We start from the raw sequence: 18,960 nt of genomic DNA, 5'->3' as shown, positions 1-18,960 counted from the left end.
ATGATCTCACAGTCTGTGGGTTCGAGCCCCACATCAGGCTCTGTGCTGACAGCTCAGAGCCTGGAGCCTGTTTCAGATTCTGTGTGTCCCTCTCTCTCTGCCCCTCCCCTGCTCATGCTCTGTCTCAAAAATAAAAAATAAAATAAAAACATTAATAAGATTATATATAAAAGTGAAATGGTCAATAGTCAGTGGTCTACACCTCTTTCTCTAAAAAATATTTTTGCTCAGCAGCATTGTTCCTCTAAAAACAAAAATAACTCAAGACATCCAAACCTTCCATCACTTGGTTACCTTTTGCTATCACAGAAATGAAGCTAGAAATAACCAACACAATTGGCTAATCTGGGCTTTTGGGCATGAGGAAATTGACACCAAGAGAGGAAAATTCACTAGGGCAAGGCTGTAATTTTAAGTCTCCTGGTTCCCAGCCAAATCATGTTTTATTTTTGTATATATTACTTTATTCAACCATTTAATTCTTCTCTCTTAGTATGTTTATTCCCATATCTCCCTCTATGTTCTTTTAATCAGACACACTCCTAATCATACACAGCAATGCCACTCATTTATGTTTTGTTAGTTCAAGTAAAAGATCTTTAAAATATTGTCTCTGCATGGTTTGACTATATCTAAAAACTATATTTAAAAGTTCTATCCAAAGCAATTAAAAATGGTTTAGTCTAAATTTCTTAATGATAAATTTTTAGGAGAAAACAGAATGCATATAACTCCTAATTATCTTTGCATGAATCTGAAATCTTTCCGGAGGACAAAATATTGTTTAAACATAAATAATTGCAGTGGAGAGGAAATGAGTTCACCCCATAATGCTGTCTCTGAAGATAGCAGTTTACTCCACCCTTCAGTGACTGTAACCTTGCCTAAATTAAATATAATGAGTAAGAAACTATCGAGAAGGGAAAGCAGAAAGTGCAAGAGCAGAAAAATGCAATCGATATTTTCAGTCCTAAATTACAGGTTTACTAATCTAGATGCACCATACTGCAGATGTTTCTTGATCCATTATAAGTGAACCACAGTAAATTTTCTGCTACACAAAATAAAATTGTTACCTTACCTCCCCCCCAAGAAAATGATGTGAGATGATGTGACCATCTAGCATTGATTCAAAGCATTAAAAATGTTCCCATCTGAAATCTACAATGCCCTTAGCTTTTAAAATGTGGTTAATAATTGTGTTGTCAGTCATTTAAGGGCTACTTAAGTCTCGGTAATTGAATTTAAAGAAGCACTTCATCATAGAGAAAGGACAAACTGGGTTTGAACATCTTTCCCAAATAAATTGTTAAAGGGCCTTTCCTATGTCCAATGTCTGGAACAAGCTGGTGGGTTGTTTAAACTAGAAATACCCAGAAAGTAAGGCGTCATGTCAATTCTAAGATCTCAGTGTAATACTGAGTGCCAAGAACCCTAACAGAAATGGACCTTGTAAAGCTGAATTCCCTTATAAAGCTTTAAAAGGTAAGGTTTTTATACTTATTTTGAGAATTGTACTTCAGCTCTTTCTAGGTTTTGTGTAATGCAGATCCAAAGACAGTTCTCACGTATGCCAACTGAGGATATCATTCAACAGACAGTTCTGGCCTATACTGCAACAAACACGATGAGCGGCACACTTCCTGTCAATCTTTCACAGTCTTTCCGGCTAAAATTTACTGAGTACACTGTTGTCAATTTCTGTTTGTTCTATTACAAAGGCACATTAACTAGGCATCCATGGCTGTAAGTTTAATATATTATCTAGCATTCAGATTTTAGCCATAACAAATCATTAAAAACTGGAACTCATTTTTGTATCATATATTATAAATTGTAAGGGATTATCTAAAATTCAGCACATTTCTGAACCAGTGGTTTGAAACACTTTTTGAAATATATTTCTATGATCCAACACTTTATAGACATTACATGTCTAAGTCTAACATTCTACAATTTAGAGAGAAAAATTGAAACAGTGGGTATCTGTCCTAAGGGGCTCTCAATATGTTAGTGTCACTTCAAGGCACTAAAATCAGGCCTGAAATCCTTACCTGTTATGGGTATGACCTGAATAGTTTTTGGAAAAATGTTGGAAATAGAAGAACTCCTGATAATCAATTCTTTCAGGCCAATTCCATTTCATTCCTTTCCTAACTGTGGACGGAAGAGAACACTAGCAGATAATTTCTAATGACCAATTGTAAACAAGCAAGCAATGCCAAATCTGATGATTCTGTAGGCAAACAGAATCACTCCAAATCCAAGAGGAAGACTAACAAGAACAAACTGAATGACTGATATTCATCTTTGCTGAATACAAACTGAAAACATTACCCTAGAGACATTACTCCAATCTTGGCTATGAATTTGGGGTGAAATTAAAAGTGGAAAGTGGAAAATATGACAATTTACCTCCATTTTACCAAGAGCAAACATTTTTGGTTCAATTGTCACTCAAAGTGACAGAAGCTAAAGTATTTTGAGATGAAACTTGCTCAGAAAGGCAGAAAGCTGAAAGGAAGAAGAGAAATTTAAATTTATATTTAATGTTCTAAGTACATTTCCAGAATATCAAAAAATATGAATAATGAAAGCAGCCACATTTACTGAGCATTTGCTATAATAATAATTCTGTTCTCCATATGTCAAAATGAGACTAAAGGAAGGCCTTTAAATTAAATAATTTATATTAATAAATATAATAAAAAATAATTTATATTAAAATTCTCCTTTTTTAGGTAAAGAAAAGAGTAAATACAACAATAAAAATCACCAGGGGCAAAATGCATTGTTAACTCTACAATACTTCAAACTCAGAATCCACTTCCTGGGTTGCGTAACTAAACTGTCATTCCATGAGGTTATCAGAATTTTGACTTCTCTATTATATATATTTGATGTTAAGTAAGTCTATAGAGGGGCCCCTGGATGGCTCAGTCAGTTAAGCATCCGACTTTGGCTCAAGACACAATCTCACGGTTTGTGGGTTCAAGCCCCATGATGGGCTCTGTGCTGACAGCTTAGAGCCTGGAGCCTCCTTTGGATTCTGTGTCTCCCTCTCTCTCTGCCCCTCCCTCGTTCATGCTCTGTCTCTCTCTGTCCCAATAATAAATTAAAAAAAAAATAAAAATAAAAATAAATTTTAAAAAGTTTTTAATTATTAAAATAAGTCTAGAGATATATAGATATAGAAAAGTAGAGATATGCATATATATTTATATAGACATATGTAAATAGATATGCATACACATATTGATATATATGTAGGGAGACAGAGAGACAGAAGGAAAGTTTTTGTAAATCTTCAAACTCCTCTCAGAGTGAAATTCCCTGAGTCAAAAAAGAAATTGGGCCATAGCTCCTTTTCATTAAAATTGCATTTGAACCAATTATTTGGCCTAAATATGACTATCCTCTTTTCTCAAATGAATTGGGTCCTTACAAAAAAAAAAAAAAAAAAGACTGTCAGCACTAGATTCCAACCTTGAGTCTACCCTGAGCACTTTTACAAAGAAAAGTGTTAACTATGTTTGTAGGAATTTTAAAGATACACTTACACAAATATAAAACTAAAATTTAGATTCTGTGCCATTAAGAAGGGTGGTGGGAGGAGAGTTTGGAAACTTCTCTGTAATACCCAGCAATATGGTTCTCAACCATTAGTAAATGTACCCCCAAAAATGGGGCTGTTCTGGTCACACTGACCTGTTTAATCAAATCAAAGCAGACCCAAGCTGTTCCAAAATTCCATAAGTGAGACAGTGTAATGACACTTAAAAACAATTTGAAGTGAAATAATTCAGAGAGAGGATGGCAAATACCATAAGATCTCACTGATACGTGGAATCTAAAAAACAAACTGAATTCATAGAAACAGAACAGAATAGTTTTGCTAGAGGTAGGGGATGGGGAAAGTACAGCATGGTGACTATAGTTAACAATACTGCATTTTTTATTTGAAAGTTGCTAAGAAAGTAGATCTTAAAAGTTCCCAACCAAGAAAAAAGTTGTAACTATAGAATGATCGGTATTAGCTAAATTTATTGTGGGAATCATTTTACAATACAAACATATATAAAATCATTATGTGAATACATCTTAAACTAATACAATGTTCTATGTCAATTATATCTCAATAAAACTGGGAAAAAAGCAGAAGGTAGATCAATGAAAAAGAGTAAAAAAAATTTCATTGGTATGACATCAAATTTCCTATTATAGCTAATCTTTAAGAAACCATCACTTTTTGAATGTAAAAGAAACCCATAATTATTTGAAAGAACTATTAAAATATGTTCCCATACTCCAACTATTTAAAATGAAACAATTTAAACAAGTATCAGTTTCAGGGGACATGACCAGAAATGAAATGGAATTCATTCAGTTTTTGAGCCTTGGGTGATTTAGAAAGTCCCTAAAATAAGAAGCAAAGACTATCTATGATGGGTGTTTGAACAAGGTAGAAGGACCTTGAAGGTCCACTCAAGTCTCATAGCCACTAAATCTCTCACTACTAGGTTGTATTCATAACCTCAGTTTGATATGATAATCTCATCTTCTTGATTGATAAACTAGATATGTTAATCCCTAGATTAAATGGATTGTACTTAAAATACAAATAATTTTAAACTAAAAGTAACTATAGATATAAAAGTAATTACAGGTGGTGGTCACCTGTTCTATTATAAGTTACTGTGGAGAGATTTTTGTTTTAACATATGCCCAAATTTAACAGAAAATTGTAGTATTTCTAATTATATTTTAAATCAAAACTATTTATATCTAATAATGTTGATACTTAATTTCAAATAAAATACGTAAGGAAAAAAAAAGCACACATTATGACATCAAAATGTGAAAGGAAGACTATCCTAAGAGATTTCTAATTTTATTTTGAAAATGAAGTAAAAGGAGTTTTCAAAGACATGCCTCATCACTTGACAGTAATAATATCTAGGGACAAAATTATACTTTGATCAAGCTGAGCAATAATGAGTATTCCCAGGTTTGAGATATATTTGAATGTTTGAATGCTACTAAATAAGTTCTTAGGCAAATAATATTACACATGAGAGCACTGACTGAAGAAATAAAAAATAAATAGTAAAACATATTGTGAATGTAAAGGACTAAAGTTCAATACAAATATTGGCCTTACCTCCCACTTGGGACAACATTGTTATATGGGACTTTTTTGAATACTGATTATAAATCAAGACTGTGAATATTTTAACACCTTAAGCTTGTTGAATTTAGGAAGATAAAATAAATTAAACTTCAAACAAAAGTCATCTGTGAATACAGAACACATATTGACCCAAAGTACTAACTTTTGAAAAGTTTAACCTTCTGTGATAAACTATGGGTTATCATAGGGAGGTTTTCAAAAAGTTAACTGCAGAGAAACATTTCCATAGTTTTGCCCTTGTGCCTGTCCTTAGGTGAAACAGTAAACTGGAGGTGCCATGTGCATAACCCAGGAAATTCATTTGTATTCATTTATTTATACAACAAATGTTACAGTACCATGTATCCAACAATTGAGGCTTCCTTGTTGGGATTAAATAATACATGATGCACATGGCTAAATATGCAAGAGGTACCATATTATTTTTAAAGGTGAAATAATAAAGTTAATATTAAGTATGAAGTAGAACATATCTTTATAATGGTGAAAGTTACAACATACAGTAACAAGACATAACTATGGTTTATCTATGAGCTGAAATCATAGTAACAAAATATATGGGGTAAAAACATCTGGGTATGCAAGAACAGGTACAAGTAGCAAGAAGTTTTAACACAGCTCTCATTCTTTATGTGATTAACAATAATCAAAAATGACAGGGGCGCCTGGGTGGCTCAGTCAGTTAAGCGTCCGACTTCAACTCAGGTCACGATCTCGCGGTCCGTGAGTTCGAGCCCCGCGACGGGCTCTGGGCTGGTGGCTCGGAGCCTGGAGCCTACTTCCGATTCTGTGTCTCCCTCTCTCTGTCTGCCCCTCCCTCATTCATGCTCTGTCTCTCTCTGTCTCAAGAATAAATAAACGTTTAAAAAAATTTAATAATCAAAAATGACATAAGAGAGCTGAAGAAAAGAAAATTAATAAAAGTTGACCCTGAACCCAGTACTCTGAAAAAAACATGCATTTTCTTTTCAGGTACCCATGAAACATTAATCAAATTTTATCATATTTTTGGCCACAAGGAAAAAATCAATAAATTCTTTAAAATATAAAGAGTATATATCACATTCAATAACTACAATCTAATTTAAAAATCAAATGTAAAAACTACCTCCAACACCTCAGATAGTTAAAACACTTTCCTAAACTTCTTTTGAAGCAAATAGTAAATAAAAACCTCAACTGTTGGGGAAAAAATGAATAACACTTCATTTCAAAATTCACGGAATGTGATCAAAGAGCACTACTTTGGAAACAGAAAATGGAATGATGGCAATCACTGTTTTGCATTGTAGTTGTTATCATAATTTTTAAGGAAAAAGGCAGAACCAGGGAGCCAAGCTGAGAAAAAGACACAGAAAAGTGGTCAAAGACGACCTAGGGCATTATGTTGTTACCATTGTAACAGTGCTAAGAATGTGAGGTCTGAGTTGAGTGCCTAGAATCAGATTCTCTCTCTCCCACATGCTAGTTGAGTGACCATGGACACATTTCCCCATCTTTAAAATGGGAATAATAAATACTTCTTTCATGAGGTTTTCGCAAAGAGCAGATAAGTTATTCAAGGCTAGAAAAGTTCCTGAGACAAAGTAAATTCTCAGTAAATGTTACCTAAATCCCAGTGGGGAGAAAATCCAAAGGTATCAGATGTTACAAAAACTGAAAAGGCATTAAGGTTGAGGAGAGATCATTGGATTAGACTATGTGGATGTCACTTGGAATCACAAGAATGCAACTTGAGAAAAGCAAAGGAAATCAAAGTCAAAGCAATGCTCCCACATAACATTCTGGTGGAGGGAAGGGGAAGAATCTTCCAGAATGTCCAGTAGGCATTTCTTAAGGGTAACTGCATATGAATCATTTTGCAAACCTTTTTCAAAAAGGAAAGGAAAAGATCATCTCACTCGCTTTCTCTCCTGTATCCTCTGTTGGCATCTTAAAGGCCCATCGGCATTATTTAGTCAATCAGAAACTCTTCATACTCTTGTTTGTCATAATCATTCTTTAATGTGTTTAGCAAATGTCTATTGAGCACCTATGTGCCAGCCTTTATGTTAGACTTTGGAAATCAACACTTAGTCTTGGAAGGTAAATCAGATCTTGTTTTTAGAACAAGCTGAAAATACAATATTTATATAAAATATACTAACTTTTTTTAAGTATTGCCTCAAAAAGATTAAGACTATTACAAACAAAATAAATAAAAGGTTAAGCAGAGTTCATACTTGGTAACCATGAAAATTTAGTTCTTAATATCTAATTTCTCACCTATTCTCACTTTTAATCTTCCAATGTTTCTAGTAAAGTCCATGTCCTTTCAGAAATGAAGAAATCTCTAAGGTACAAGAGAGGCACAAATAAACGAAGTCAGAGAAGAGTGCTGAATGTCCCAGGGCATTTATTTCACATCTTTGATCATCCCACTTTATTTCCTTCTAGTTCTGAAAACACCACACTGACCAGATTTCTGGTTAAAGATGGATTTGGGCTGAACAGTAAGTTACAGAACCATATATCAACTGACAAAAATTCTTTTCTGAAATGAAATTGAAGGGAATATACTTTTCTTTCAGGGACAATTCTCTTATAGAAGGCAAAGTATTTCCTTAATACGTAACAATCCCCTAACCTCTCCACTCCAGGAAATCCATAAAAGACTATTTTATAATTACATAATATAGTGAAATTGAATGATTATTGTATGCCAGGCATTGTGCTAACATGAATAGCATGAAAGAAAGAAAAAAAAGAGAACTATCGGGAACTCACAGAAAACAGACAATTTACCATGAGTTACAAAGCTATAAACAGAGGCACTGAGTTTCAAACCCATAATTATGTGATAATTCTATAAGGACCAGAGAAGATAGCTAAGTCAGAACAGTAAAAGACTATGGAGTAGGGAACAAAAATAAAAGAGGAGAAAAGAATAAAGGAGCACATAGAAAGTGCGGCAGTGGCAAAAACTGATATAAAAATTCCAGACCCAACAGTCTGCCTTTACAGAGTTCTATATCGCATTTCACTCTGGAAGAGAAACAGAAGAACTGTGGGGATGGTGCCTTTGAAATAATGGTCTGTAACCTGCCAAGAACAGCTGACAATAGAATCCAGAGAGATACTGAAAAATATATGATTGTTCCTTTTTTTCCCACTTAGTAGAAAAAAGTAGCAGCAAGAGAAAAATGGAAAAAGGTGTGCTGTCTTTTCATCTTTGCTCCAAATGGGGGGGATGGGGAAGATATATTCATATTTCTACTGGTAGCATCCTCATACTTCACTGCCTAACTTTATTTTTTGTCACTGTGTTTTAGTTTTATTGGCCATAAAGAACTATATTTATTTTATAGAGCATAATAATGGAATAGTCATAGAATACAGACATATACAGTGCATATACATAGATAAATGCACAAACATTGTGTAGATTTTTTTGAAATTATTGGGGATTTCTTTTTGTCATTGTATATGATCAGGTTTTTTGGAAACGTGTGCTTCTTTGGGAAACCATTACCTTAAAATTAAGACAGCATTAATCTTTTAATTTATTAGATTTAATTTATTATTTATTAGGTTGATCTTTAATGCAATTCTCTACTTAAAACACTTAAGGGACACCTGAGTGGCTCAGTCAGTTAAACATCTGACTCTTGATTTCAGCTCAGGCCATGATCTCACAGTTGTGAGATCAAGCCATACATCAGGTTCTGCACTGAGTGTGGAGCCTGGTTACAGGTCTGTCTCTCTCTCTCTCTCTCTCTCTCTCTCTCTCTCCCTCTCTCTCCCTCTCACTCTCCCTCTGTCCCTCTCCCCCATTCGCTCTCTCTCTAAAAAACAAAACAAAATTATTTCCAAAACATCATTTAAACAACTGTATATTTTATCACTGCCTAACTTTAAAAATAATTCCAGGGGGTGCCTGGGTGACTTAGTCAGTTAAGTGTCTGACTTTGGCTTAGGTCATGATCTCACCATTTGTGGGTTTGAGCCCCGTATCAGGTTTTCTGCTGTCAGCACAGAGCCTATTTCAGATCCTCTGTCCACCCCATCACTGCCCAACCTTTCCCCACTTGCACTCGCTCTCAAAAATAAATAAACCTCTTAAAATAATAATAATAATTATGGGATTCTCTCCCCTGAAGGAATTTTACCACTGTTATGTTTTTAATGTTTATTTTTCAGAGAGAGAGAGACAGAGTGTAAACAGGGGATGGGCAGAGAGAGAGGGAGACACAGGATCCAAAGCAGGCTCCAGGCACTGAGCTGTCAGTACAGAGACCCATATGGGGCTCAAAGTTACCAACCACGAGATCATGACCTGAGTCAAAGCTGGATGCCCAACCAAGACACCAAGGCGCCCCAGCACTGTTATTTTTTTTAATGAAGTTCATATCAGAAATCTTTAGCAGAGAAAAACTTACACAGCAGTTCAAATGTGCCAGGGTAAAGACTGGATGATTACATAAGGAAATAAACTACACTACCATTTATTTAAAAGGCATGAAGAGAGATGGTGACCATTTTTGTAGTTAGCTTTCTTCATATTTGGAAGTAAAAGTATAATCATCTTTAAATATATTTTAAAAACCTTAAATACTAAAAATAACAATAAGATTATTTCCTTGGATATAAATTAGATGCTATTTAAATCAATACCAAAGTTACATAAAAGTCAGGGATGAGAAGAGCAGAGTTGTTCTTCATGGTTTTATTAAACCTTAGCCAGGATATCGATCCATCACTTGTCAAAGTTGTCTAGCACTCACATGACAATGTACTTAGTGAATGGAATCAGTTAGGGAAAGAGATGTCTGATGTCCACAGTATAGTCACTTTGATGAAGGGCAAAATGGTTTAGCCAAAAATCTCCCTCATTGATGAGAAAACTGTACCACAGCTCTTCGTAAGCTTAGTTGCAATTGTTATTTTGGGGCTATAGAATTTATTCACTTCTGAGAAACTACTTTGCCATGTGTTTTTAAATCGTTTGATACTTAGCAGTGTTATGAAGATTGCCAAATGTATAATAATTTACTGTAATTTTTAATAATTTGTATAATTCAAGGGGAGAGTTACCTTTAGTCATTTCTTAGGGACAAATGGTATACAGAAAATAATTACATATGTGATAGCAGTAACAGTAAAGGAAATGACTAGCCAATTTTGTTATTTCCTATTTTCTTCAACATTGGTAATTTAAAAAGGATTTTGAGTCTTGTGCTTTTAAACCTAATTTCTTTTTTTTTTTTTAATTTTTTTTTTTCTCAACGTTTATTTATTTTGGGGACAGAGAGAGACAGAGCATGAACAGGGGAGGGGCAGAGAGGGAGACACAGAATGGGAAACAGGCTCCAGGCTCCGAGCCATCAGCCCAGAGCCTGACGCGGGGCTCGAACTCACAGACCGCGAGATCGTGACCTGGCTGAAGTCGGACGCTTAACCGACTGCGCCACCCAGGCGCCCCTAAACCTAATTTCTAATATAACTGCTGCCAGATAGACATAGTTTGTCCAAGCATTGTAAATGCAAATGTTTTGAGGGTCAAAAAAGATAAAGTCAAGAAGTAAAGTGAGCCTAGATGGAGAAAAATCACATGGCCAACCCAGTCTACATTTTTGTTATCTGTTTTTTGATAGAGACACAGTGAGGATACATATATACATAGTGTATACATACAATGATGAATGGCAAACGGTGCTAATATTTGTGTCAGAGACAAGAGGGAAGGACTTTGGCAACATGGAGACCCCATATCTCATCCAAAGTGTGAGCTATTCCTCATTCACATCTCTTGGCTGCTTTTGAGAATGTGAACACAGGGATGCTCAATCTTTCATTTTTTAAAAATTTTTTGTAATGTTTATTTACTTTTTTTGAGAGAGAGAGAGATAGAGAGCAAGCAGGGGAGGTGCAGAGAGAGAGGGAGACACAGAATCTGAAGCAGGCTCCAGGCTCTGAGCTGTCAGCACAGAGCCTGATGTGGGGCTCGAACCCACAAACCATGAGATCATGACCTGAGCCGAAGTCTGGTGCTCAACCAACTGAGCCACCCAGGCGCCCCTCACTTTTTACATTTTTAAAAATGTTTCTAAAATACCATGTTAATACAAACAAAATGCATCTGTGAACTATGTTTAGGCCATAAGCCTGGTCTAGGTTTGTCTAATGGTCAGGAAGTACAAATATGGCAAAACTCATGCCATTGTATGTAAACTTGTCAAGTTTGGGCAACACTCCCACTATGGGTCTATCTTGATGTCTGTTTGATTCCTAAGCTCTATAGGTTGTGTGATCAAGAGGGAGGGAGGACTAAGAGTAAAAAGGACATGTAAACCAGGCTGCCCAAAATTGGGCAAAATGGAAATACTGCAATCAACTCTGTATACTGGGTGCTGGCATCAAATTTGCTGTTACCTGGTTTCGTGTACAAGTCCTGTAACATCTCTGTGCTGGTTGTTTCCTCTTTGAATGATGAGAATTAGACTAGCTAATAATCTAAAATCTCTTCTATCCCTAAAATTTCAAATAGAAGTAGGCAAAGTATTTCATAGTTTTTCACCAACACCTAAGGAAATTATTAATTATATTGTATCGAGTCTATAATTTATCTTTAAATCTTTTTATAACCTTTCATTGATATAATTTTAATTTTAACAATTATATTTATTTTTATACTTTCACTCACTTAAAAAACTTCTCCCTATGCCTATGCCTTAGGAATAGGTAAATGGGTTTTATCTCGTGTCAGGTCTGATAGTAAAGCACCTTCCCAGAGGACTTCAAAAGGATTGTGGGAGTTCTAGAAGTGGTACACAGTGTCAATAATGATTAGTAATGTCTACATGTTTGAGAAAGAATGTTTACAGTTTATATCACAGAAGTGGGTTTGGAAGTATTGATTCTGAAATGTAAGATTTCAAAATTACCTAAACCCTGGATTGAGCATCCAAGATTCATGGCTATTTTTCTCTCCACTTCTTAAGCAACTTTAGAAATAAGTTTTTAGCCAAAAGTATCAACCCCTTTTTTTGTTATTTTTTTTGTAGGGGAGGACAGAGGGTTAGTACTTTTTTCTCAAATTATAAGATATATTATCAAAAACATCCTTAAGTTTTATCAAAATCTTGGAAATTCATAGATAAAACTTACAAAGTACAAGTTGAATTGAAATTAAGCAAAGTTAACTCCATGTATATCAATTACACCCTCAGTTAGGTATTTTGTGACAAATCAGGTATTCAGTTTATCTTATTCTTCACAACTTAGTTAACTATGGGGAGAGGAATAGTATGAAGTAGACTAGTATACTAGGCCTGTCAAAATTGAGCCAGATATAAGATTTTAATCTGGTTTTTATATACAAGTAAATAATTCATGAAATCCTATGCTCACCATCATTACAACAGTATTGAATGTACCTAAAAATGTCGGAATTAAAATTAAAGTAAAATCTTAAAATACTTAAGGAAGAAAGAATCTGGGCACCCAGAAGTTTCAGCAGGGACTTAACATTTATTCAAAACCTAAAAAAAAAGAAAGGTAAGTCTTCCAAATGTCATGATCTCTAAAATACTTTCTTGGGGAAATTTGCTATATTTTTTCTGTCAAAAATATGTATATTAATTGCATGCTGAGATTTCATTGTTTCTCAAGTAGAGTTTTTAAAAGTTCTGGTTTTATATTTTGGAAAAAAAAAGGTGGGGGTGACTTGGGTGGCTCAATTGGTTAAGCACCCGACTTCAAATCAGGTCATGATCTCATGGTTCGTGGGTTTGAGCCCTGTGTGGGGCTCTGTGCTGACAGCTCAGAGCCTGTAGCCTGCTTCAAATTCTGTGTCTCCCTGTCTCCTTGCCCCTCCCCTGCTCATGCTATGTCTCTATCTCTCAAAAATAAACAATAAAAAACTTTTTTAATAAATAAAAGTTCTGGTTTTAAAATGTCCATTTGTAGAACTTTTAAAAATAATTACTATTTTATTATCTGTAGTACTTACTACAAACTAGGATAGAGAAGAACTACCTAATAGAGGTCTTACCTATTCCTTGATGGAGATGAAAGAATAATTCGAAATTTATTTTACTAATTTTCAGTAGTAAAGGTGTGCTGATTTAGGGCTTTAAGATTACTGGAAAAAAATGTTCTTTAAGATTAAGCATTATATCCATGAAACATGATATTCATGAAGAATGAGTTCCCTAAAGTGAGGTAAATTCAAATTACCACAGGTTCTGAATTTCTGAAATAGTAAAGAATAACCATGTAGTTATCTTACCATGCAAGTTCATGCATATTACTAAATATATTTAAAAGGAAAGCAAAGCAACAGGGCATCTTGGTGGCTCAGGTGGTTAAGCATCCGACTTCGGCTCAGGTCATGATCTCTTAGCTCATGGGTTTGAGTCCCATATCAGACTCTGTGCTGAGAGCTCAGAGCCTGGAGCCTGCTTCAGATTCTGTGTCTCCCTCTCTCTGTCTCTCCTCTGCTCGCACTCTCTCTCTCAAAAAAATAAACATACATACATACATACATACATACATACATACATAACATACATAAGGAAAGCAACAACTTTTGGGAAAAGAATAGCCATGCTTTGAAAACTCAAAAAAATTTCCTCATGCAGTTTGCCCAAATAAACATTTTACTTTCCAATTTTTTCTCAAATGAAGATTTTAAATCTCACTTAAATTTCTACCTGATATTAGAAACCAGTCTCCTATGTTTGCTTTTCCCCCAAGAGCTAGAACTAAGGCTTTTCCAATTACAGTTGCTATTAAGAAATTCCTAAATCTCTAAATAAAAGCTCTCCCTGGATTACATGGAAGAATTTTTGTGTGGGTTACACAAGAAATTTAACTCTGACACAATCATTAGGCTAAGAGAGCTGTCAACCCAGAGAAGGAAAAGTCCATTTATTTTTCATGCCTGCTAAAGAAAATCAGCCCAGCTCTCCAGGGGGAGGGGGAGAAACATGTTTTATTTCTCATTCTGAGCAATTCCCCACTGAAAACAATACATCTTCTACCTTCAAGAATCTTCTGACTAAAATTCCAAAAATTTTTCCAAATCCCCAAATTTATCTAAATTTTCATCTGACCTGAAAAATGCAACCTTGGAGATTTCTCCATGCTAAGAAGTATCAGTATATTACATTTATGCAGATCTTTTATCATCACAAGGTAATTAATACACTGATTATGGAGAAACACTAAGAATACCAAAGGACCACAGGATTAGTCTTAGCATTAAAAGAAATTTCTTGCCCTGAAGCATGTCCTTAATTATTCAGAAGACTAAGTTATCATCTACATGGAATTTATCAATAATTAATATGCCTACCTTAATGCACTTTAATGGAACTCCCGTTATTATAGAGTGAATCATCCATGTTCAACACTATAAAAGTTTACAGTTTTAACAAACTTAGATGTGTTATCAACCATAAGAGTTCAGGCTTTGGTCTTTATTTACACTGACCCCCCCTATATTTTCTCATCTAGTCCTATATGTCTAAAAACCAATATATGTACTATTCCTTCTAAAATTTGTTTTTCCAGCTTGGTCCGCTCCACTGTGCTGTGTGTATCCACTCACTCAATTGCTGATTTCATCTTTTCACTTGGATAGATATCTAATAGTCATTTTAAGCTTGATACTTCCAAAATTCAGCTACTCCAACTTATAAAATCCACTACTCTACCAATTTTGCCATTGGCATAAAAAGAGGTCCACCATCTACAAAAAATTTAACAATCTACAAGTTGTCCCAGATCCCTTGCTTACTCTCATCATCTCTATGAAACCCTCTCATGATTCCTGTTTGTTCTACTTGTAAAAAATTACCCCAAAATGCCCACTTCTCTACCTCTCCACTGCTGCCACCCTCATCCAAATTACCACCATCTCTTGACCAGACAACTGCAGTAGTTTCTGAAAGAGATTACTGTTTGTACTCTTATTCCTTCCACAACCCATTTTCCAAATAGCTTCCAGGGCAATCTTTTATTTTTTTTGTAAAATTTAAATTCTAGTTGGTTAACATATATGGTAAAATTGGTTTCAGGTGTAGAATTTAGTGATTCATCACTTACATATAGCACTCAGTGCTCATCACAAGTGCCATCCTTAATACCCATTTAGCTCATCCCTCCCACCCACCTCCCCTCCATCAAATCAACTTTCAGTTTGTTCTCTATACTTAAAAATCTCTTATGGTTTGCTTCCCTGTTTTGTTGTGGTTGTTGTTGTTGTTGCCGTCTCTTTTTTTTTTTTTGTCTGTTGTTTCTTAAATTCTACATATGAGTGAAATCACATGGTATTTGTCTTTATCTGCTGACTTATCTCACTTAGCATAATACACTCTACCTCCATCCATGTTGTTGCAAATGGCAAAACTTCATCCTTTGAGGGCTGAGTAATATTCCATTGTATATATATCACCTCTTCTCTACCTTTCATCAGTCAATGGATATTTGGACTCTTTCCAATGCTGCTATAAGTGTCGGGGTGCATGTGTCCCTACAAATCTTATTTTTGTGTCCTTTGAGTAATTACCTACTAGTGCAATTGTTGGTAGTTCTATTTTTAACTTTCTGAGGAAACTCCATACTGTTTTCCAGAATAGCTGTACCAGTTTGCATTCTCACCAACAGTGTAAGAGGGTTCCCCTTTCTCTGCATCCTTGCCAACATCTGTTGTTTCCTGTGTTGTTAATTATAGCACCTCTAAAAGGTGTGAGGTGGTATCTCATCATGGTTTTGATATGTATTTCCCTGATAATGAGTGATGTTGAGCCTCTTTTCACATGTCTGTTAGCCATCTGGATGTCTTCTTTGGAAAAATGTCTATTCCTGTCATCTGCCCATTTCTTACCTGGGTTATTTATTTTTTGAATGTTAAGTTGGAGAAGTTCTTTATAGATTTTAGATACTAATCCTTTATCCAATATGTCATTTGCAAATATCTTCCCACATTCTGTAGGCTGCCTTTTAGTTTTGTTGATTATTTCCTTTACTATGCAAAAGTTTTTTTATCTTTACGAGGTGCCAATAGTTTATGTCTACTTTTGTTTCCATTGCCTCCAGCAATGTGTCTAGTAAGAAGTTGCTACAGGTATTGTCAACGAGGTTATTGCCTGTGTTCTCCTCTAGGATTTTGATAGTTTCCTGCCTCACATTTAGGTCTTTCATCCATTTTGAATTTATTTTTTGTGTATAGTGTAACAAAGTGGTCTAGTTTCATTCTTTTGCATGTGGCTCTCCAGTTTTCCCAACATGACTTGTTGAAGAGACTGTCTTTCTTCGTTTGGATATTCTTTCCTGCTTTGTCAAAGATTAGTTGACCATACAGCTGTAGGTCCATTTCTGGGTTTTCTATACTGTTCCACTGATCTATGTGTCTGTTTTTTGTGCCAGTAGCATACTGTCTTGATGACTATAGCTTTGTGATGTAGCTTAAACTCCACAACCGTGATGTTTCCAGCTTTGCTTTTCTTTTTCAAGATTGCTTTGGCTATTTGGGATCTTTTGTGGTTCCCTACAAATTTTAGGATTGTTTGTTCTAGCTCTGTGAAGAATGCTGGTGGTATTTTGATAGGGGTTGCATTAAATGTGTGGATTGCTTTGGGTACAGACATTTTAACAATATTTGTTCATCCAATCCATGACCACGGAATATTATGCCATTTCTTTGTGTCCTCTTCAATTTCTTTCATAAGTGTTCTATAGTTTTCGGCAAAAGATCTTTTACCTCTTTGGTTAGGTTTATTCCTAATTATCTTAGGCTTTTTGGTGCAAACGCAAATGGGATTGATTCCTTGATTTCTTTTTCTACTGCTTCACTATTGGTATATAGAAATGCAACAGATTTCTTTGCGTTGATTTTATATTTTGCCACATTGCTGAATTCATGTATCAGTTCTAGTAATTTTTTGGTGGAGTATTTTTGGGTTTTCTTCACAGAATTACCAAAAAGAAGAGAAGGACCCAAATAATTAAAACCATGAGTGAGGGATTCTAGTCAAGATGGCGGCGTAGGAGGACGCTGGGCTCACCGCGCGTCCTACTGATCACTTAGATTCCACCTACACCTGCCTAAATAACCCAGAAAACCACCAGAGGATTAGCAGAACGGAGTCCCCGGAGCCAAGCACAGACGAGAGGCCCACAGAAGAGGGTAGGAAGGGCGGCGAGCCGGTGTGCGCTCCACGGACTGGCGGGCGGGAGCCGGGGCAGAGGGGCGGCTCGCCGGCCAAGCAGAGCTCCCGAGTCTGGCTGGCAAAAGCGGAGGGGCCGGGCGGACTGTGTTCCGACAGCAAGCGCAACTTAGCGTCTGAGAGGTCATAAGTTAGCAGCTCTGCTCGGAAAGCCGGAAGGCTGGAGGACAAAGGGAGGGAGAGCTGCTGAGCCCCCTGATGACAGAGCTCAGTTTGGCGGGGAACATAGGTGCTAGCCAGCGCCATCTCCCTTGCCCATCCCCCAGCCAAAATCCCAAAGGGAACCAGTTCCTGCCAGGGAACTTGCTCGCTCCGCGCAAATGCCCAAACTGTGCTTCTGCGGAGCCAAACCTCCGGCAGCAGATCTGACTCCCTCCTGCTGCCACAGGGCCCCTCCTGAAGTGGATCACCTAAGGAGAAGCGAGCTAAGCCTGCCTCTCCTGCCCCCGTGCACCTTGCCTACCCACCCCAGCTAATACGCCAGATCCCCAGCATCACAAGCCTGGCAGGGTGCAAGTAGCCCAGACGGGCCATGCCACCCCACAGTGAATCCTGCCCCTAGGAGAGGGGAAGAGAAGGCACACACCAGTCTGACTGTGGCCCCAGCGGTGGGCTGGGGGCAGACATCAGGTCTGACTGTGGTCCCGCCCACCAACTCCAGTTATACACCACAGCACAGGGGAAGTGCCCTGCAGGTCCTCACCACGCCAGGGACTATCCAAAATGACCAAGCAGAAGAATTCCCCTCAGAAGAATCTCCAGGAAATAACAACAGCTAATGAGCTGATCAAAAAGGATTTAAATAATATAACAGAAAGTGAATTTAGAATAATAGTCATAAAATTAATCGCTGGGCTTGAAAACAGTATACAGGACAGCAGAGAATCTCTTGCTACAGAGATCAAGGGACTAAGGAACAGTCACGAGGAGCTGAAAAACGCTTTAAACGAAATGCATAACAAAATGGAAACCACCACAGCTCGGCTTGAAGAGGCAGAGGAGAGAATAGGTGAACTAGAAGATAAAGTTATGGAAAAAGAGGAAGCTGAGAAAAGAGAGATAAAAAAATCCAGGAGTATGAGGGGAAAATTAGAGAACTAAGTGATACACTAAAAAGAAATAATATACGCATAATTGGTATCCCAGAGGAAGAAGAGAGAGGGAAAGGTGCTGAAGGGGTACTTGAAGAAATCATAGCTGAGAACTTCCCTGAACTGGGGAAGGAAAAAGGCATTGAAATCCAAGAGGCACAGAGAACTCCCTTCAGACGTAACTTGAATCGATCTTCTGCACGACATATCATAGTGAAACTGGCAAAATACAAGGATAAAGAGAAAATTCTGAAAGCAGCAAGGGGTAAACGTGCCCTCACATATAGAGGGAGACCTATAAGACTCGTGACTGATCTCTCTTTTGAAACTTGGCAGGCCAGAAAGAATTGGCACGAGATTTTCAGGGTGCTAGACAGAAAAAATATGCAGCCGAGAATCCTTTATCCAGCAAGTCTGTCATTTAGAATAGAAGGAGAGATAAAGGTCTTCCCAAACAAACAAAAAC

This window comes from Prionailurus bengalensis, chromosome A1 (assembly GCF_016509475.1).
Source record: "Prionailurus bengalensis isolate Pbe53 chromosome A1, Fcat_Pben_1.1_paternal_pri, whole genome shotgun sequence".
Taxonomy (NCBI): Eukaryota; Metazoa; Chordata; class Mammalia; order Carnivora; family Felidae; genus Prionailurus; species Prionailurus bengalensis.
The sequence above is the reverse complement of the archived record's forward strand: the minus strand, read 5'-3'. Positions refer to the sequence as shown.